A 21,850-nucleotide genomic window follows, 5' to 3' on the forward strand; every position below is an offset into this window, starting at 1 on the left:
TGGTAGCAAGCATGACTTGTCCCTTTAAGCTAAGCAGGGTCCACCCTGGTTGCATATGAAAGGGAGACTAGAAGTGTTTGCACTGTAAGATATTCCCCTCGGGATGGAGCCGCTCTGGGAAGAGCACCTAGGTTCCAAGTTCCTTCCCTGGCATGTCCAAGATACCTGCTTGCAATCTTGGAGAAGCTGCTGCCAGTCTGTGTAGACAATACTGAGCGAGATGGACCTATGGTCTGACTCGGTACATGGCAGCTTCCTATGTTCCTATGAGCTTTCCGTTTAACATTTGCCTGGCATTCTCCACCCATTTATACCAAACATTTGAAGCTGAGTGGAGAATGTCGGGTAGAAGGCTCGAGAATCCGACTGTGGCAGGTTCACATGACACACCTGCTAGGAGTGTGCGCTCCCCAGGATCTGGACTTCCTGGTGATCGTGTGACCCCATTCAGAGCATCTCTCCATTCTACCATATTGACTCTCACTTAAGACTTTGGGGCAAAACTAGTTGAGTACCCCTAACAAAGGAAGTCGCTTTAAAGTTCTTCCTTTATAAAGTAATGTGTTACATTCCATCCCACTGAGATACATTTTTATTTTATTTTTTTCCAGTTTACTGTTGTTGTAGCCCTGCATTGGGGAGTTTTCAAAATAATTTTTAGTTCTGCTGTGAATACTGACTGGTATACTGACTACGGCTGCATGCCTGCTTCCATCATCAGTGTGAATGCAGCAGTAGGCCCTGTGCTAGTCGCCATGCTTCCAGAGTGTGGGTGCTCTTGCCCAAGAGTGGAAGCTACTTTTGGAGCTTCTCCCATGTGCTGGAAGTTTTCTATTACTAAAGGTCAGAGATAGGTTTTCCACTTTAACAGAGTACTTCCAGAGCCTGGGGGAAAACTCCAAAAATATTTGTAGTCTTGTACAAGAGTGCCTGCTCTAGTACCTGCATGCTGATGTTAGCATGCAACACTAGTCAGGGTGTCAGCCTCTTGCTATTTTCTGCAGTTAACTCCTGTTAAGCAACACATAATATTGATGTGTAACTGAATAGCTAAAACAGAGTCACCAATTTTGCCTTTAATAGAAGATGTTGAAAATAATGTGGAATCACATTCCTGCTCCGCCGTTTTGGCTTCTGCTGTGTTTTTCTCCAGGTTATAATTTAATTAAAACTGATGGTTGTTTTTTTTAGTCTCTTGTGTATTTGTAAGACTTGGAGGCTCCTTCTGGGTATGTCACATTAATCGAAAGCCAGTACAGAAGGTTTCTATGGTTAACTGAGTACAAAAGGCAAAAGCTGACTTTTACCTATTATGATGAATTGGGTAATCTAATTTTATACCTCTATTTTTCATTTTCATTTTTAAAGGAGCATTGGGAATTCTAATGGCTTGCTAGGGGGAATACATCATGTTTTGTTAGCCTTTAAGTGGCAAATACCAGCAAGGCTATCCCTCTCCCCAGTAGCATGGGAACATAAGAATTCCCTATTGTAGAAGATCTTCAGAAGGCATATGTGCGCACAGATTTGTAGGGGAAACAGCTTGTTTATCACATTCAGGAATAGTAGTTTTCAAGATGAGATATTTCCTTTTATATTGTTTTATCTGAGTTGTTTCAGATATGTTTGCAATTTTATGTGTATGGTTTCATTATATTGAGTCCCCCCCCCTTTTTAAAATAAAGTCCAAGGCATAAAATGATATATAGATGTGTATTTAAATATGATATGATTAAAATAGAATTGCCTTGCTTGATTAGCCCAAAAACCAGGCAGTTCAGCATGCTAGTTTAAACATCAGCCAGTTCAGTGTATCTTGGAAGCTCACAAGCAGGGCAAAACAATAATGTTCATCACCTGCTGTTCAAAAGATACATTGCCATTGTATACTAGATGTAGTTTAGACATTATACTGAAATAAATCCAAATCTTTTTGTGGAAATAAATTATTTTAAAGTATTAAATAATAAATCAGTAACACATATACGTAATTTGTCATATGCTTCCTAGGGATAATCACCTGAAAAACATTAGTTACAACTTTGAAATTGCCAGACTGACCTAATACTGAATCATCCATTCATTATTACGAATGACTTCGATAAAACAATGACCAGCATCTGAACTAGCATTTCATGTGTGCAGCAGCATGGATTCTACTGCTGCGCTGTTGTTTGAGTTGGGCGGGGGAAGGGTGGTCTCTGATCTCCTCTTCCTCCTGAAGTCCACTGTGAGGGTTGTGCAATCCTCAGGGACATATGTTGGCATGGTGGGTTTCAGAGTGAAGGGGAGATGGTGAAAATTCCCACCCAACCCCGCTCAAGTAACCGTTGACTAATCTGGATGTTGGCCAATGAATTTTAAGAAATGGAAAATTATCTCTATGAAAATTATTATTTTTCTCTGGAAGACTTTCACTTTGGAAAATTTTCGATGCAGAAATCGCCACCCTACATCTCTGGTTTGAAGGAAATATGTTTTGAAAGTACCCTTCCAAAGGGTACTTTCCTTTGCCCAGGATATTCCAGTAGACTAGAAATAGGCAATTGGCAGCTTGCAGCAATGTTTCCCGTAACAGGGATGCCCAGAGGTTGTTGACTGCAACTCCCATAATTCCCAGCCAAAGGCCATTGCTGCTGGGGATGCTGGGTTGTAGTCAACAACATCTGGGAATCGCTATTATAGGGAATGCAAATCCTCACAATTGAAAGAAGCTTCTTGTGAGGTGTATTGGAGACTCACTGATCAAAGAGTACTGCATCTTACTGGTTTGGACCGCAGAGAATATCTTTATCTGCATGTCAGCATCAGAAACGCTTAATTATTGTTTCATTATTAGATATCCTGCTTATGTAGTAACAGCGGGGAAATGGGGTTTAGAAACTGTAGAAAGGTCAGTACTAGTTGGAAAATACAGATGGCAGTCAAGATGTTATAGTAAACATGACTGACAACCTGCCTACAAACAGGTATAATTAGTGTAATTGTAAATAATATGCAAGTGAGGCTTTGAACAATGCAAAATGTTTTTTTTAATGCAATGTATTTTTCCACTTCTGCCTTTTAAAAACTGTGATTACCTGTTTACTGTTCTTTCATGGGATGACTCATCCATGATTTTATACCTATCATTCATCATTTAGTCACTTGCAGAGGACGACACCATATGGGAGGGAGCAGGAAAAGAGAGTTGAACTTGGGAGCACACAGTAGAAATGAGCATGATGGAAATGACAGTGGCATGTTGGGCAGGTCTTTAATGGAGAAGTGTGGAAGGGAAGCATCTGTGGAAGTGGAGGGGAGCCAATGATGTTTCATTGTTCATTACCCCCAACATCCTGGAGCCATGCCTGCGTGGAAGGCTAATTACACGCCAAGCTGAGCTCCAGTTGCAAACAGAAAGATGTTTGGAAGTGTTAATTGATCAGTCCTCAGAATTTGTGATCAGCTGTATGAGGAATAATGTTTCCTCTGCGTTTGCTGCGTGATTTAATGTACTGCAGTCTGAAACTAGCATCTTTTCCTGTATTGGAAAACCACTGTGCAGTTACCTTTTGGTATGATTAAACTGCCTTTTAAAATTGCACCAAAAACATGATGAAAAACTCATAAGGGGGAGGGGGGAAGGCCACCTTTATATTTATAGGAGGTGAATATTTCATGTGTGAATATTTCAAGCACTGCTCTCACAGGTATGCTCACTAGTTGCAGCCAACAGCTCCCCTCGTTTCAATTAAACTTGGTGGGAAACCAGGGTATGCCTATGCATAATGTGTGGAAATGGTCTTAAGGACTATACTGCTCAACCCTTGAACAACTGGATGGTTAAGAGAAGCTAGTGTATATTATATTTGGGCTAGGACAGACTAAATTTTGCACCCTGCTGGCTTTCTCCTCTTTTCCCAATTTTTGTCTACAAATGTCAAATTCCAACTAGCGCAATTGTTTCTATCGCTCATTGAAAGCACTCGCCCACTGTGTGGAGTAACAGATGGCAGGTGTGTAATCATTTGTGCAAATACAGATTCCAGAAGGCCTCTATGGATTAGAGAAAGGTATGCAAAAATGACCTTTATACAGTGACATGTGGTCTTTTGGAGGAATCTGCTTAGCACTTTGCTATCTTTTACTGTTAGATGACTTTGGCTATCCTATTAAATGAGACAAGACTTCTAATGGTTCTTCTATTACGTTATTGTGTGCTTTTAATAAAAGGAAAGTAGAAATAGTTGCAATAGGGCCTTTACAAGGTCACCATTGGCCAGCAGGTGACAAGAACTGTATTTTCATATGGTGGTGGTAGAACAGAATCTATAGCCACAGAAGTATATGTCATTAGTTTTGCAGGTTAGAAAAGAATCATGATTAAAAAGTATTATAAAGCCCCAAGGTTCCCAGTAACAATGTACCCTATTTACCTGAATAGAAGATGACCCTGAATTTAAGACAACCCCCTTAAAAACAAGTTAAATAAGGTTATACTTGTATTTAACCAAAAAGAACAGGACTCTGAATTTAACACACACACACACACACCCCTCCCATTTCTAAAACCAAAGAGCTTGAAAAGAACCTTATCTTCAGTTAAGGTAAATACAGTGGTAGAAAATGTAAGCTGTCCAGCCCATTCACATATGCCCTGAATGTAAAAGAAAGTCTGCATGCAGGTGCACTGTAAGAAAGTAGTCACATGCAAGGAAAAAGCAAAGTGTAGAAAGAAGCTTCTCAGCTTTGTATAACACAGTATGATATTTATAGGTTGTAGCTTGTCACCTTTTCACTTGATTTTTGTTAGGGGGAAAATGTCTTGAGGTGTAAGAAGAAAAACAATAAAATGAATTCTTGTAAAGTGGCTGTAAATGAATGGGCATGTGTGGCTTTCCACTGACATATGGACTTCCAAAGAATGCTCAGTTTATTCTGAGAGAAGGAATAGAGTACCAGTTGCCCCTAATGCAGCTGAGTAATATAGTCAGTGCTTAGGTTAATTCAGGCCTACTCTCTTTTCTGTTCCATTCTTCTGTAAAACCTTCATCCCTCATGCCTATCCAAAAGCAACCTATATATTAGAAATGTGCTGGGTCTTCCTCTTACTTTACCTCTCTACCAGCAGCATAGCACATATATTTCACACACCTCTTTGACACATAACACTGAAATGTAGTGCCCTGTGCTTGCTGTCTGTCTCAGTTGCGTACTGTAAGTTTCTCATATGTAGATATGTACACACACAGTGTGTCCCTGCTTTCTTCTGTCCCCTGCTAAAGAGGATCTCCAGCATCTGATCCTGAATCACAGGAAGAAAGGTGTCATCAGCACTAACTGCCAAAGGCAGCAGATGGAGCTAATTGTATGACAATTTATTGTTAGAGACCATGACCTCTTGGGTATAATTTCAGCAGTGTAATATTGTTCCATACAATAAGAGTTTTAAAATTAATTACATCCATGATAAGGTTGAAGTATGACTGCAGTAGTGAGCTGTAGCACAGCTTGAAGGTAGACATCTTGGGTGCATCATTAATTAGAGTCTGATTCAGGTAATATATTCATGAAGGTTTCCCAGGAGTGAGGCATTGTTGTTTTTCCTCCCTATTCCCCTGTGTGGGAAGCTTCAGACATCCTGGGCTTCAGGGCCATGTGTCCTCAATCTGTGTCTGAAATGTAAAAGAAGCACAACTTGATTTGTCAACAGTATATGTTTCTTTTTTTTAATGCAAGGCCCTCATTTATTTCTCTTGACATTTTGTCTCATTCATTATATTTCTGACATTTTCGATTGGTGCGGTGCTGGGGGCAGAAGCGCACAGCAGAATATGGTTGTCATAGTGAAGAATTAGGAGATCAAGTGGGTAGTAACGAAGAGTGCAGCAGCAGCTGCCCTGTATTTCATTAATGAGGGGCAGAGGGTGGGAAAAGCTACTATGCCACAGGGCTTACACCAAAAGAATGTGGCATCAAATGAAAATGTTGACTGCTGTCTGGGCTAATGGCAGAGACGTGTCATGAGCTTCCCTTTCAGCTTATGTCTTTCCAAATTTAAATTCAACAACAAAGACTTGTCCTACATTCTAGTGCACCCTTGTGGTCTTCCTTGGTGTCCTACCCACAAAGTATGCAACTCAAATGTCACAACACTTTGAAACAACAAAGCTGAGAACAAATTCTCAAACAGAATTTGTTGGAAATCAGCTTGGAAGAAATACTTGGAAATTCATCATTAATAAGTTTCATTACATAGTACAACAAATTAATAGCTCCCATTTATTTCCAAAAAAAGGATCCTGCTTTTCTATTGGCAATCATAAAACCAGCTTATAAGGGGAGTATTAAAACAATATAAAATAATCTCTATTAACAAAATTAGATGAATGAACAGCACATTGGAACAACTTCATCAAGAGTACCAAAACGAATCACAACCTATTCAATAAGCAAGTCTGAATTGTCTGGAAAAGCAACCAATGATTGCAACAGGTGGATCTCTCCTGAGAGTGCATTCTACAGTCTGGGTGACATTACAGAAAAGCTCCTGTTTCTCAGGCCCACTTGCTGGACATTTGATGGTGACTAGACAGTGGGTGATGCTTTAGATGCCCAGATTTAGGGGTTCAAAAGAGCTTTTAGCTATCCACTCCCTTTCAAAACTGGTGAGACATCCCAGTTCATCTCAAAACATGAAATATCTGCCCGTCAGGTTGGACTGCCCTGCTTCCACACAAGTGTACACTGAAAACCATTTTTGAACAGTGTTTATGCAAATCTCTCGCAGTCTCTCAGATGTTCCCTTCCCCAAACTTTTGTGCCCTTCTGGGAATTGGAGAAACAGTTGAACATTCCAAGCTTTCATATTGTTGACCAAAACTATTTTTTGCAGCTTTGTGTAAACATTTGAGATGTGCCCCTGTTGATGCTGCACTGTTGATGATGGGTCCAAGCTAGCCTGCCTGCCATGTGATCAGAGGCATGTACAAGTTACACGAATGTGGGGGTGGGGGGCAGTTTGGATGAACTCACCACACAGTTAGAATGGGGAAGATGCACTGGGAGCAGACATTCTTGTACATGTCCCTAATTGCACTGTAGGTGTGCCAGCTCAGATGTATTGTCCAAACCACCTCAAAGTATTTGCAGTATAAATTTGTGATTAGTAGGATTGTGTGCTTCGGTAAAGTTGGATTTCTTATATCGGAAATCACCGCCCCCCCCACACACACACCAGTAGGCAGCAGAACGTGGGGCAAGTGCCCCAGATAGTGCTATGGTGGTGGTGGCCCTTTAACTGCCCACTTGGCTATGGTGTGGAGGTGGCTGGGCATAACAGCAATTCTTGAGAGCTTTGGTTGCAGGCAGGGAGTGATGCAGGACCGTCTGGGAAGCCTGCATGGCTTCTAAGAGGATGCACAGGCGTCTGGGGGTGTTTCGCTCAGAGCTTCTCCCATGGGTAAATCTGACTTTACTGAAGCATACAGTCCTAGTGATTAGTTAGGGTGTGGGATTGAACTCATTTATTGCCAGCTATGAACACATACCTTTTTGGCCTCCAGTTGTGAATTGTGTTGAGATTTGAAGTAGATGGCTGAAGCAGAAATGACTGCTGGTTACAGACATCTGCAATTATTCAAGGGGCAAAAGGGAAAACCGATTCCGTTCTCTTTGCTGTTGGGTCTGTATATAATTTCATTTGAGGAAAAATGCTTCTAATGAGCAGATATGACCTTTAAGCTTTAGTGGAAAATGAAGTATTAGTTTTAATCTGATGGATTTATACTATTGGTGGTGTTTGGATAATGTTTCCAAAGCTAAAAAATATTTTGAATGGCTTGGTTTGAAAAGAAAAGAAAAATTCATGCCATAAGTAATGGGAAAATATTACTCAGGCTAGTGTCTTGCTGTAAATTAGACTTTATTATGGTTGTAAACTGGGACTGTAGAAGCACCACAGAATCTCTTATCATGTTGCTATAGCAACAGCTCACTCCATCATTCTCCAACATTTTCTGGGCCTATCCTAGACTGTGTTCTAATACTAGATTATTAAAAGAATTTGTATTCAAATGCAGTCATTTTCAAATGTATGAGCTCGTAAGTATTTTTGAGAGAGAGGAATCTTACAGACTGTTATCTTTGCTGTCGGTAAAATCTTTTAAAACAAAATATTTCACAGCTTGGTTTTCTGAGTGCTTCATCTTAGCTTCATGGTAAAAAATCGTTCTTTATCGGTACACAAGTGTGTGTGTGTGTGTGTGTGTGTGTGTGTGTGTGTGTGTGTATTCTCTTAGTGTTCCTTCTACAAAAGGAGAGGTGGGGGGGGAAGAGAAAATCAGAAAAGGATTGTAGGGGAGAAGAGTCTGGGCTAATGGGAAGCTAGTTTTAAAATATTCTTTCATCAGAGAGAGATCCCGAAACACTCTCTTATCGCCTGCCTTTGCTTTTTAGAGAGAGGAGAAAAATAATTTGAAGACTTCAAAACTGTTTGGTTCTTTTAAAACAAACAAGCCATGCTCCCAAAAACTTTTGCTTGAATGTTTTATATGTAATAAGCTTCATTTTATTAAAAATGAACACTGAGTATGATGGCTTTTCTTCAAAGGGATCCCATACTCTTTGCAACTATAAAAAGGAAAGACTACAGGCCTGTAGTCATATTAAAACTGAAGGCATTGTACTCCACATGGTGCTGATGAGAAGGAAAATTTTGGGCCAATTTGGACATAACGCTAAACTACAGTTAAATGTACCCAAGGTTGGTGTTTCTGATGGTCTAAATGCAGGATTTCTTCCCAACCATGGTTTTGTTAGTGCCTGGAAACCATTATTTGAACCCTTGGTATGAAGTTGGTTAGGTTGCTGAAACTCTGGGTCTGCTCACCCCGCTGTGTCATTCAAATTTCGTGCTCGCTGTAACTTGGGTTTCATGCTGAAGCTCCTCCCACAACCAGAGAGAGAGAGGCTCAGAGCAGCTCTGAAATGCTCTAGGTAGCCCGCGTGTCTCGCTGACTGTTTCTCAGAGAGAATGCTGCACCTTCTGCTGCCTAGCAACTCACCACCTCAACCCTTCCTTCACTGCCTGGCAGCAGATCCTATGCATTCCTTGATTTTCCTCATTTAAAGGCACAGAACCACAAAACGGCCTAAGAGCATAGGTGTGGGTGTGTGTCTTAAGAACTGTGCTTCCTCTTACTGCCTTGGCACCTTATTCAAAAGCATCCTTGTAATATTACCTCACATGTAGAGATGGAAACAGCAGAAGACACATTATTTTTCTTATCAAATCATTTCAGTCTTTATTTTTAGTATATCACTATCACCAACAAAACATACATGGTTTCCAGCTTCATACATGGGAGAAACAGTTTTAGCCTTGAAGCAGAGCTGGGTGATGATTGGAAAGAAAGGAAAGGGTTAATTTCAAATGAATTGATGTGTGAAGAAGGAGCTTCCTGCTCTTCTTCCTTATCCAGGTAGCAATACTTCTTTGCTCTGAAGCTCTCCCCTCTCCCTTGATTTGAATAGGCCCCATCACCATAGTTGTAAATAGATTTGTGACACATTGCAAATAAGGCATTGCTCTTAAAGTCATTGGTAATTTTTACCACAGAAAAACTTTGCCTCTTAGTTACTCTTGGACATGGTGTGATCAACTTAAAATGTGCACTGTGTGTTTTGTTGTAAGATTGTGCATTGTATCACTTGTACAGGAGCTTGAATAGAAGCCCAGGCATGGTCATGCATACATACAAATGGATGTAACCTTGATATAGGCACAGAGATAAAAGGGAAACTTCTTTTACTCATGCATGATTAAAAAGGAACTTTGAAAGGCGCAAAGGGTTTTGTGGGGCAATTCTCTTTGACAGTGAGTCATGATCAGCGCCTCTGGGCCTGTTTTTCTTTTTCTTTCTTTCTTTCCTTTTTTTTTTTTTTAAAATAATGCAGAGGATTTCTCCCACTGCTTACAGCTTGAAATGGCAGACAAAGGAGATTTCTTGGTGACGTCCTTCTTAGTCCTCTAGTTTCTAAGCTAAGCCTGCCTGGAATCTATTTGATCATTAAGCTTTGTACCTAAATATATGCTGGAGAAGAAAGACATTGGAATTTTCAAGCTGAAGCTTTAACACATAGCTATGACTTGCATTTAGAAAGTGAAGTAGCTTTGGACTTGTTCCAGAAGATCAGCTTATTTCTGCCAGTTTGAAACCTTTCATTGGCAGTTGAAGTATTTATGTCCTTTTTGGTTTTTTCTCAAAATGTTTTAGAATCTGCAGTAAACAGTGGTGGGAGGGGAAAGGGAAACTACGCTGTAGAAAGTAAATGATGTACAGATTTGTGGGGTGTGTGTGTTGCACATCATCACATTTCAGGTGGCTACACTCTGAGCCATGGCTAGATGCAGCTCCCTAATGCATGTACAGTAATAGGGATGTGCACAGAACCGGGTGGGGGACGTTCGAAGCTGGGGGGTTGTCTTTAAGGGTGGGGAGGGTGCGCTTACCCCTCCCTCTGTTTCACTCCCTCCGTTCCCCCTGCCCCCGCTTTCTCCCCACTGGTGCTCGTTTTTTTGAAAGTCTGTTGGGGCGGCAGCGTACCTCCCAGCCGCCCCCTTGACCAGAAATACCTGGAAGTACCCAACATGCCTGTGCAAATTGCACGTGTGCTTGTGACGTGCCTGGCGTGCACAGGTGCGTCTGATAGTTCCGGGTACTTCCGGTCAAGTAGACAATGGGGCGGGAGGGAGGTATGTTGCTGCCCCGATGGACTTTCAAAAAACTGAGCAGGGGGAAAACGTAAGGAGGAATAAGTGAACCCTCCCCCATCCTTAAAGAGACCCCCCGCCTTCAAACCGCCGGAACCACTGGTCGTTCTAACTGTTTTGGAGGCCATAAAGGGCCTCCGACCTGGTTCTATGCTGCACATCCCTATACAGTAAGATTAAATATATCTATGTAGCAGTTTCATATGTGATGGAGTAAACTGCATGCACTGCATCCAACTGCATGCTGGATTCAGACACAATGTGAAACCATGGTTTCTTTTAATGTGTATGAGCCTGCCCACAAACTGTGGTGTGTTCAGGGCTGACAACTCAAGATCTGAAAGTGTGATTTGAAGTTGGTTTGCCTATCACAGTTTGTGGTGGTGTTTGCTGTTATGCTTGTGTTCTCACACTATTGACAAGCCACAGTTCGGGCCATTACTTTGCCTCAAGAGGGCTGCTGCACCATGGAAACAGAAGAGAACTTATGAATTTACAAAGCTGAGTCCTAAGTTAGCAAAACTCATGGTTTTGCATTATGTCTGAAGTGGATTAGTATGTATGCTCTCAATACATTGAGAATTGTCCTTCATATGAATCCCTTGGGGGGGGGGAATTAATTTTAATTTAGAGGGGAAATTAAATATTTCTGCCTATAATCCTCAAATGTAAATTCTGCCTATATTTCTGCCTATATTCCTCAGATAGATGTATTGTACTAAAATCAGTAGTTCTATGAATTTTTTGGGGGGGTCTAGGTTTATGTAGTTAAAATGCTGTTAGTTTACTCAAGAGTTACTGTGGAAAGGAAGTAGGATACGAGCAATTGTTAATGCAGTAATTTGCCACATGATGGCAGCTACTGTAACTTCAAGATCCTTAATATATTTCATTAAAAGGAGCAGCACAGTGTTAGTCTACCTGGAAGTTGGTATACCTGGGAAAAGGTCTGAGAACTATTTATTTATTTATTTATTTATTTATTTATTTATTTATTTATCTATCTATCTATCTATCTATCTATCTATCTATCTATCTATCTATCTATCTGTATATTTATTCCTCCTAGGCATACTCGTCACTAATCCCATGCATGGCAGCTCTCACGAGAGCAGCTGCCTGGGGGATAACGACGGGGATGGGGCGACAATGGTGGCGGTGGGCCAGGCCAGCCGGTTGCCAGGAACAGGAGGCGGTGGCGAGCTGGTGGCTGGGAGAAGGAGGCTGCTGGAAAAAGGAGGCGGCAGCCCGGCCTGGCCCAGCTGCCGGGAGGAGACAGCGGCAGGACAGCCTGGCTGGCCGCCAGGAGGAGAGGGTGGCAGCAGACTAGCTTTCTGGCCTGGCCCGGCCGCCAAGAGGAGCAGGAGGTGGCGGGCTGGCTTTCTGGCCTGCTCTGGCCGCCAGGAGGAGGAGGAGGAGGGCCGGCTTTCTGGCCTTGCACGCCAGCCAGAAAGCTCCAGGTGGGGGTGCGGGGAGAAGCGACCTGATCTTGCCAGCGGGTGGGCGGCCGGCCGGCAGGATTTGGCAGGTGGGCAGGAGGACATGGGCGGCCGGCTGGCTAGCCCGCCAGCCAGAAATCGCGGGCAGTGGTGGTGGGGGGAGAAGCGGGCCTGGAAGAGGGTTGGGGGGAGGGAGAAGCGGGCCGGCAGAGGCGCAGATGTTCTGTGCCCAGCCCAGCTAGTTTTATGTATTTATCATATATTTATAACACCTGATATGTACATCTCTAGGCAGAGTACAAAATTTAAAACAATAGAAAAAGTCGCAGATTAAAATCCACAAAACACAAAACAATAGCATAAAACAGTAATTAAAACAAACTAGCTTAGCCTGTGCAGAGCATCTGCCAGCTAGTACTGGATTGCTCCCCTCACTCCCTGCAACAGCCCCCTTCACCTCAGAGATCTCTTCATCTCCCCCGCTGCTCCTCCTCCATCCCTTTACTCCATTCCCCTCACCCCTTGAGGCTGCAGTGTTGCTGGTGCCTATTGGCCAAGCTGCAAGAGAGGTCTCCTGTCCCAAGAGACCTCCCCACCCTCACCTGAGCCACGCTCCAGATCCTCCCCACAGGAGCAGCAGCAGCAGTTGACCGAGCCTTTCCTCTCTGTGGTCACCACCATGGCCGCTCGTTCCCCTCAGGCCACTGACAGGCCTGGGCCCCTCCCTTGCCAGCCTGCCTCCCTCTGACAATGGCCTCAGAGTTGGTAGCCCCAAACCGCAGCAGTGGTTGACTGGGCCCTTCCTTGCTGCCAGTGCTGCTGTGGCCGTTCATTCCTCTCAGGCTGCTGACAGGCTCGGGGCCATCCCTCGCTCTGTCTCTCTTTTCCTCCCTTCTTTTTCTCTCTTTCTCTCTCCTCCACTCGCTTGTTCCCACTCTTCCCCCTCCCTTCATGTTTTTCCCCCTCCCTCTCTCCCTCTCTGAGTTAACAGATCTTGTTCATCTTGTTTCCTCCTTTAATTCACACAACGGCAGCGTCCTTCTCCTGAAGGGGCTCTTTCCTCCCTCGCGACTCCTCTCTTCACAGTTCCCTGCCCACTATTCTTTTATATAGAGAGATTCTTCTCCTCTACAATCAAGAATATCTTCCGACCAGTAACAGTTGCATTCCAACTGACCTTAACCATCACAGGCTCCTCCTCCCTATCTGCATATGGAATCCTCACTGCCCAATCACCATGGTGCTTCTGCTCTCACATGCTCCTACTCCCTATCTGCATATGGAATCCTCACTGCCCAATCAGGTGCTTCTGCTTGCGAACTCTCGCGAGAGCTGCCATGCACGAGATTAGCGACGGGTACGCCTAGGAGAAATAAATATATAGAAGATTATTAAAATTTATTTTAATATCGTGTTTTATATTGTGAATCACATACACGATTCAAGGTTTTTTCATTGTGCATTGGAGCTTAATTGCTTTTTCTAATTAAAAGCCTGTGAGAACAGGAGAGTCTTGAGAGTCTTCCTGAAAACAAACAGAGGAAGAGATGATCTTATTTGAGCAGGGAGCATATTCCAAAGCCCCGGGGCAGCCTCAGAGAAAGCCTGGTCCCAAGTTGCCACCAGATGAGCTGGCGGCAACTGTAACCGGCTGTTGAGGCAACTTTTAAGGAAACTTGCTTAAAATTTGGGAATCCAGTAACATTTTCTATTGTTCTGAATAGAGTGAAAGTTCAGTGGCAGCTTTTTTGAAATGGATAGAAGACTCTCATATTTAGCAGAAGGAGAGCAACTGCCCCTGTTCAGTCCAGCATTCAGTCCCTTCAGACCATCATGTCCTTTCATTGGGTCCTTCATCATGTCCCTTCATGACCAGAAAGGAGACGCTGGTGTCTCCTTTATGCTCATGTTTATATTGTGGGCCCCTTTGAGACAGAACCATGAGCAAAGAGTCACCTTTCAAAGTAGTGATTCTCTTCTGTTTAGAAGCATTAGCATCAAATAGCATCCCTATTTGACCCCCAGCACAGCATCCCTCCAGTGGCTGTTACTGGTGTCTCTCTTGTGTTTCTTTTTAGACTGTGAGCCCTTTGGGGACAAGGAGCCATCTTGTTGTTTGTTTATTTGTTTATTTTCAATGTAAACTGTTTTGGAAATTTTTGTTGAAAAGTGGTATATTGCTTTTTAAATAATGCTTTTAAAATATTATTAAAATATTTTAATATTTTTAAATACTGCTTTTTGTTGCAGTATAGAAATATTTGCAGTAGTAGTGGCTTTGTGAGTGTCTCCTTACACCAGACCTGCACAACATATGGCCCACGGGCTGAGGCCTTTTTTCTTGGCCTGTGGAGCCAGTCCGCTTGCCCCACCACCACCTGAATCTCCATGTATTTATTTTTTTAATTTTCTTTAAATTTCTGCAGCTGCGCAGCCGAGGGATGGCTGCCAGTGGGGTGAGCCAGGAGTAGTCCTTCTCCTCCCCACCGTTGGGGTGGGCGCAGCGGCACCCAGAGCAATGACAGGCCTGCTGTTTGGCCCTGTGTCTCTTCCCAACTGCGAGACATGCCTGCGATCTTTCCACTATGCAGGTGCGCCTCGCAGTTGGGAAGAGACGCAGGGCCAAATGTCAGGCCCTGTGTTGCTCTGGGAGTCACCACTGCCCCGCTGCGGGGTGAGGGAGAGAAGGACTACTCCTGGCTCAACCTCCCAGCAGCCATCCCTTGGCTGCGTGGTGGCAGAAATTTAAAAGAAAAAGCACAGAGGTTTGGCGGGATGGGGTGGCTCCTCTCATAAAGCCTGCACCCACCCTCCCTCTCTCTCCCCCTCCCTCTCTCTCTCTCTCTCGCCAAGCCTCTTGCCCCATCCTTTCCCTCTTTCTTTCCTCCTCTCCCATCTGATCAAAGTGTAATCTTCTTATCCAAAATTATGCTTTTACAAATTTTATTGATTTTTACAATATCTTAACAATCCCGTTACATCTAATTAAGTAAATGTAGACCTCCTGCTCATCAATCTGCGCAATTCATTAACTACACAAGTCAACCGTCTATTATATTAATTCTCGTAGACGTGCCTCTGTGGGGATGCGTCCCGGCAACCCAGCGGATTGGCTGGGCGGTGGAGGTGCCGGATTGGCTGGTTGGCCGCATAGGGAAGTGGCCGTTTGGGGAGGAAAAGAAAGGAAGGAAAGCGAGCAAGTGGAGAGGAGAACTGAACGGACTGGGGCAGAAGGGAGGGGAGAGAAAGCGGGGGAGCCTGGCTGGGCAGAGACAAACAGTTGGCTGCTTCGGTAGATGCTCTCTAGAGGGATGGCTGCAGGAAGGAGCTGGCTGAACGCTTGGCGGCCCGACACCAGGGACTGGAGGAAGGAGGATGCGGCAACGGCCAGCAGGGAAAACACAAGCAGGCTAAAAAGCGGAGGGGGGGGGAGCACGAATGAGAGAGAGAAAAAGAGAGAGAAAGAGGTGGAAATGGAGGAGGGAGCAAGCTGGGGCAGAAGGATTGGGGGGAGGGGACTGAGGCAGAAGGCTTGGGGGGAGGGGAGTAGGAGAATTGGCCAGCCCACGCTGGCGGGCCTGGCCTGGCGACCAGTGGTGGCCACAGACTCTAGCGATTGAGTGAGGCGCGCGGGGGGGGGAGACAGAGCGAGCGAGAGAGGCGCGCATGGAGGGGAGACAGAGCGAGCGAGAGAGGCGCGCATGGGGGGGAGACAGAGCGAGAGAGAGAGGCGCGCGGGGGAGCGACAGCGTGAGCGAGAGAGGCGCGCGGGGGGAGCGACAGTGTGAGCGAGAGAGGCGCGCGGGGGGAGCGACAGCGCGAGCGAGAGAGGCGCGCGGGGGGAGCGACAGCGCGAGCGAGAGAGCTGTGGGAGGACCAGCCAAACAAATTCTCCTAAATAACCCCAAAAAGGAAGTGAACTACGGCACATATGCTCTGTGTGGGTTCAGCTAGTTGCTATAGTAATTCAAAACATATATCCTACACATTGCAAACTTGATTTTGCTCTACCCAACCTGCTATTATTACTAAATTTCAAACACTGTTGAAAGGTCCATATTAGAAAAATAGTTCTTTAAGTATAGTAAGAATGGTTTAAGCACATGAGATGTGCCAGAGATTACCTCTTCGTTAAATTCATGTGTGTCCTTTGGTTTGTCATGTCTGGCTCCCTGTGGCTTTAGAGAGAAGTTCACCAAGCCTTTCACACAGCCATCATTCTTTTCAATAAGGTTTGTGCAGGAACTGTGATTAGTGGATTGTGTCTCTTCCTCCTGTATTTCTCAGGTCCCTGAACATATTGCACAGTCTAATTATATCCTGTTAGAGGTTTCTGGGAGGAGGAGAGAGATGCTAACACTTTTTCAGATGACCTCTATTTAAAAGAAAAAAAGAGGCTTCATCTCTAGTGTGTTTCAGATTTCATCTAGGTCAAAGAGAAAAATGGAAAATACTCTGAAAGGAACCAGACTCTCCTTAAATGGAGTGTTGGATCCTTTGGGAGGCCCAGGCATTCTTGCATAAGCATCCCTACTGATCTGGCCATCACATCATGTAGTACACAGATTTGCTTCTGCTACAGATACAGCTTGTGATACCTACTTATATTATAGATTTTTGCTATTTGTGGTGCCATTCAACAAGAGAGGTGACTGCTCTGATACTCCAGTCACTTGTGTTAGAACCTGCCCCGTTGACATGAATTGAAGATTGATTCAGATAAGCAGCTCATGTGCTGCTGTCACTAAGGGGGTGCTTATTCATGTGGAGGCCCTGCCACTGGCCAAGAAGCCTGAGTGCCGTTCACCACCTCTTAGATTTCCTCTGAATACTGCGATGGGTTGGTTCAGGCAATGAGAGATGGTCTTGTGGTAGCAAGCATGAATTGTCCTCTTTACTAAGCAGGGTCCACCCTGAAGACTACATGGGAGCACTGTAAAATATTCCCCTTAGGGGATGGGGCTGCTCTGGGAAGAGCACCTGCATGCTTGCATGCAGAAGGTTCCAAGTTCCTTTCCTTGCATCTCCAAGGTAGGGCTGAGAGAGACTCCTGCCTGCAACCTTAGAGAAGCTGTTGCCAGTCTGTTCAGACAATACTGAGCTCGATGGACCTATAGTCTAACTTGGTATGTGGCAGCTTCCTATGTTTCTAGGCGATGCATCTCAACTGGCTCCATGTACACACATGTCCTGCTTCCCTTGTGGCATGCCATTCAATTGTTCACAATTGTTGGGTAAACAGTTTGAACCATCTCTCATATATGATTTCCATTCTGCATTGAAGAAGTATTTAAATCCTGTGTGAGGGGGGTTGTTCAGATGAATCTATCTCCCCCACATGATTGAAAACTGGAAAGGAGAGCAGGACATATGCCGGCGTTTCCATAATTGTATGTGGGCAGGATCAGTTTGGACATAGCCTCTGAACTGGCCCAGTGGCATCTCACATGTCCTCACAAATTATTAGTGGTGTCACCTTCTCAATCAGTTCCTAGACTGCTTGTGTGAATTCAACAGGGATTGAAGCTAGCACTTTCTGTATGCAAAGCCAATATCTTACCACTGGGTTAGAGTCTCATCACCTTTCTTCTGAACACATTAAAACAGCCATAATTGCCTCAGACTTTGAACATTCTAGGCATTTGATCAGCCTTGGCAATAATAAGTCAGTGGCTAGTTGCGCTAGTTCAGGGATCTTCAACGTTGGGCCCCCAGATGTTAGTGGACTTCAACTCCCATAATCCCAAGCCCCAGTGACCTTTGGTTGGGGATTATGGGAGTTGAAGTCCAATAACATCTGGGGGCCCAACATTGAGGATCCCTGCGCTAGTTCACTTCAGGGCTGCTCAAATTTGGCCCTTCTGCAGATGTTGGCTTACAACTCCCATAATCCCTGACTATTGGCCCCTGTGGCTGGGTATTATGGGAGTTGAGCAGGCCTGGTTCACTTGCAAGGGCTATTCCTCTCATCCACCCTGTCCTTCCTCCGCTATTGTCCTCTCTCTGTAGACAGGCCTGCTAGCAGAATATAAAGCCACATGATCAGCCTCTTTCAGCTTTCACACAGGCAGAAGGCTGCGTGCTGGGGGAAATTACAGTGAATGGCTACTATACGATTGCTTACCTGGAACCAGTTGTTGCTTTCTAAAGTCAGACTGAGCTAATTTCGTGCTTCATCACTGGCAAACAATACGGTTTCTGCAGTTCAAGAATAAATAATAATAATAACAATAATAATAATATATTATTTATCTGGCACCTTTAAAACATTGGTGCTATAAACATATAAAACCAGATGAACTCTGCCCACAAGCTTACCATTTAATACAACATTAAGAGAGAGAGAAAAGGGGAATGGGAAAGTTGGGAAGTGGCTGTTGAAATGAATATTCAAGAAATCCTGAAATCCTCCATTTCATCTTGACTCCTGAATCAGGCAGAATCTTAATGCTGTCATGTAGGAACAAAAGGAGACCCCTTCCTAGTAGGGAGATATATCTGCCAGTTAGGCAAAGAGGCGCCTTTGAAAGTGGTGATTATCTTATATTTCTTTTTAGACTATGAGCCCTCTTGGGAACAGGGATCTTCCTCTTCTTCTTTTACTGCATTGAGAATTATTTCATTGAAAAGCAGTATATAAATAGTAGCAGTAATGGAGACAATTCAGTGTTGAAGTTAAGTGTAAAAGTGGCCTGCCTGCCATGAATCTGTAAATTACACAGAGCAGATTGTAACAGCTGCATGCCCTGTAGGAAGCTACTTGCTGGGTCCGAAACAATTCCTTGCCCAGTATGAATTGTTACTTTCTGCAGGTGAGTCTTTCTGTGAGGCTGATGATGTTGTACTGTTATTTAACATATTAAAAATTAAGAGCTATAGAACCTCTTATTGGAAGAGCTGGGGAGACTTTCATATGTCTGAAAACTTCACACCTCTTTGCAGTGTACAAAATTTCCTTCTTTTACAGATGATACCCCCCCCACACACACAACTGAGCCATGTGGTTAAAAGCGGGGGGGGGGGATTTGCAAGCCCATCTTTCCTGCACATCCTGACATCCTCCCAAGCACATTCCTCTATATCGTGTGAGGGATGGTTCATTCAAACCGCTGCTCTACATGTAACCTAAATAGGGAGCACATCTGATACAGAGGTCAGGATGGGTTCTCTCTGTGCATCTGCTTCCTTAATAATGTGGCCCAGTGGTGGGCAGGAGTATTGTCTGAATCAGCCCTCTGTTTCTGCTACATGTTTACCCTATTGTTCCCCAGAGTGTCAGTGTAGCATTGGAACAGCCCTGAAAGCTGGGAGGTGGCTTGCTGAATATGGCCCGCAGTGACCTGGTTCTGAGGCTGGCCAATTTAATTGGACTGACTCAGCCCTTTCTCCTTTTCCTTAAGGTCCCAAGCTGCTTAATATAAGCAGCCTTGTGGCATTCTCACCAACTAGGAACGTAGGAAGCTGCCATATACCAAGTCAGACAATTGATCCATCTAGCTCAGTATTGTCTACACAGATTGGCAGCGGCTTCTCCAAGGTTGCAGGCAGGAGTCCATTGGACTCACATGTCAACTCCCATTCAAATGCAACCAAGGCAGACCCTGCTTAGCAAAGGGGACAATTCATGCATGCGACCACAAGACCAACTCTCCTCCCTATTCCTCTTCCCTAGGAATAGATGATCAATTTTTGTAAGTTTTTGAATGTTTAAAAGAGAACCAAGGGTGGAGAGCTGGTCTTGTGGTAGCAAGCATGAATTGTCCCCTTTACTAAGCAAGGGTCCATTTGGGTTTCCATTTGGGTGGATGACTACACGTGAGCACTGTCTGTCTGCTGTAAGATATTCCCCTTAGGGAATGGGTCCATAGCTCAGTGGTAGCACATCTGTTTGCATGCAAGATCCCAGGTTCGAACCCTGGCATCTCCAGCTAGGGCTGGGCAAGATGCCTGCCTGAAAGCTTGAGGAGCTGCTGCCTGTCAATGTAGACAATACCGAGCTAGATTGACGAATGATCTGCTTCAGGATAAGGCAGCGTCCAGTGTTCCTAAAGAAACCATCTGTGAAAATTCTCTGATCTTTAACCTTGGAGGAATGGTGACATTATCTTTTGAATTTCACTTTGGAGAAATTTTGGTTCCAACCCTGGAGCACTTACTGAGAATGGAACTTGGGGAGTTTGGAGAAAATCCCTCTTTGGTCCAGCCCCACAGTGCATCCTCCGTGCTTCTGACCACTTGCTGCCTGACCTCTGCCCTTGCAACAAAGCCCTTGTGGTCCTCGGCCTGGAGTTGCAGGCAAAATAGGGGCCTTGTTCTTGAGATGTTTCCTGCTTTGTGACTGGATTCAGATCTTCTTCTCTGACCTCTTATATGGCCGGTGAGCCAGTCAGTACCAATTAGGTAACTGATTCATCAAGATATGATTAAATCTGAGTGCCTGTAATTGATGCTTCCTGCAAGCATTATTGAGGCAGGTCCCTAATGAAAGCAAATATAAGATCTTTCTGTTTTAATATCAGAGTTCAAGTGGGGAGTGTGGGAAGCAATTAGATCAACCGAATAGGCATTCATATCTGATCTCTAAAATGTGCCTTTTTACTGTAACACTAATTTGATAGGAGGAGATAATCTATTACTTAAGAGAGAGAGAGAGAGAGAGAGAGAGAGAGAGAGAGAGAGAGAGAGAGTGTGTGTAATGCTATATTTGTGTGTGTGAAATGTTCCAGTGCCTGGCAGATAGATATCCTCCAGTACTGTAGATTGCAACAGCCTCCCTCCTCCCATGGTAATCTGTATAGCCTTTAGCCATAAGGGGAAATGCTCAGAAATTCACTGGAGGGAAGTGAAAAGGGTTGGTGGTCATAATAATCTGATAAATGTTCTGGAAAGCCTGCTCATTCAGATGGAAGAACCAATCCTGCCACTAAATGGTGCTGCAGTTTGGCTCCAGGCTGCTAGCATCTGTGCATTAGTACTGCTCATTCATCCTGATGCTCTGCAGAAAGGGGTGTGGGTTAGACACAGTGTGGTTTTAGATGTAATGCTCCCCACCCCTTGTCACTTATATACTGCATATATATTTGGAATGTCAAGTCTACAGCACCCATAGAGATCAAGGCATGTATTAAGTGATTTCGCTGTGTATGTGAAAGTGCCTTTCTGATTTTAAACATGATGTTGTTTAGGTTTGTTTCCCCCCCCTCAGAGAATGTTGTGGTGCATCTACATACAAATAAGATAAGGCCCACACATTTAATCTGGCATCCTCCAGCAATCGCCACACCCACTGTCGGCTGTTAGTTGTAAAATAGTGCGCTTTAAGAACATGGCAAGGACCATAAAGTTTAGGAGGGAGAGTTGGAGCTTTTAAGATAATTGTATGTTTTTTCTGCAACAGAAACCAATGTTCCCTCTTCCAAACCACTAATAATCACTGTAAAATAATTGTCTAGCCTTGAAACCTTGTGGTCTTTCTGCACTTCCGTTGGTGGTGTTTTTCTTTGAGACCTGTTTGGTTAATGAATGCTGGTTTCCTCTGGGCTATAACTTTGGCTTCCTAGATTTTCTCCTAGGAGGTTTTATCATTTGACCGTCTATAGCTAGTTTTGCATCAAAGAGCCTCATTCTAAGCTCTTTGAGGCCTGATTCGTGTTTT

At 44.1% G+C, this 21,850-nt stretch overlaps 1 protein-coding gene and 1 long non-coding RNA gene across 2 annotated transcripts in view; one reads left to right on the top strand and one right to left on the bottom strand.

Moving 5' to 3' along the window:
- The window catches only part of MRPS27 (mitochondrial ribosomal protein S27), a 72,885-nt gene that overhangs the window by 25,659 nt on the left and 25,376 nt on the right, over nucleotides 1–21,850 (top strand). The gene's annotated exons all lie outside the window — the stretch shown is intronic.
- LOC128344947 (uncharacterized) lies at nucleotides 5,340–9,152 on the bottom strand. The gene is made up of 2 exons (XR_008316134.1): nucleotides 8,873–9,152; nucleotides 5,340–5,657 (listed from the first exon to the last, which is right to left on the bottom strand). It is a non-coding gene; the product is annotated as an uncharacterized LOC128344947 (long non-coding RNA).

This window comes from Hemicordylus capensis, chromosome 2 (assembly GCF_027244095.1).
Source record: "Hemicordylus capensis ecotype Gifberg chromosome 2, rHemCap1.1.pri, whole genome shotgun sequence".
Classification (NCBI taxonomy): Eukaryota; Metazoa; Chordata; class Lepidosauria; order Squamata; family Cordylidae; genus Hemicordylus; species Hemicordylus capensis.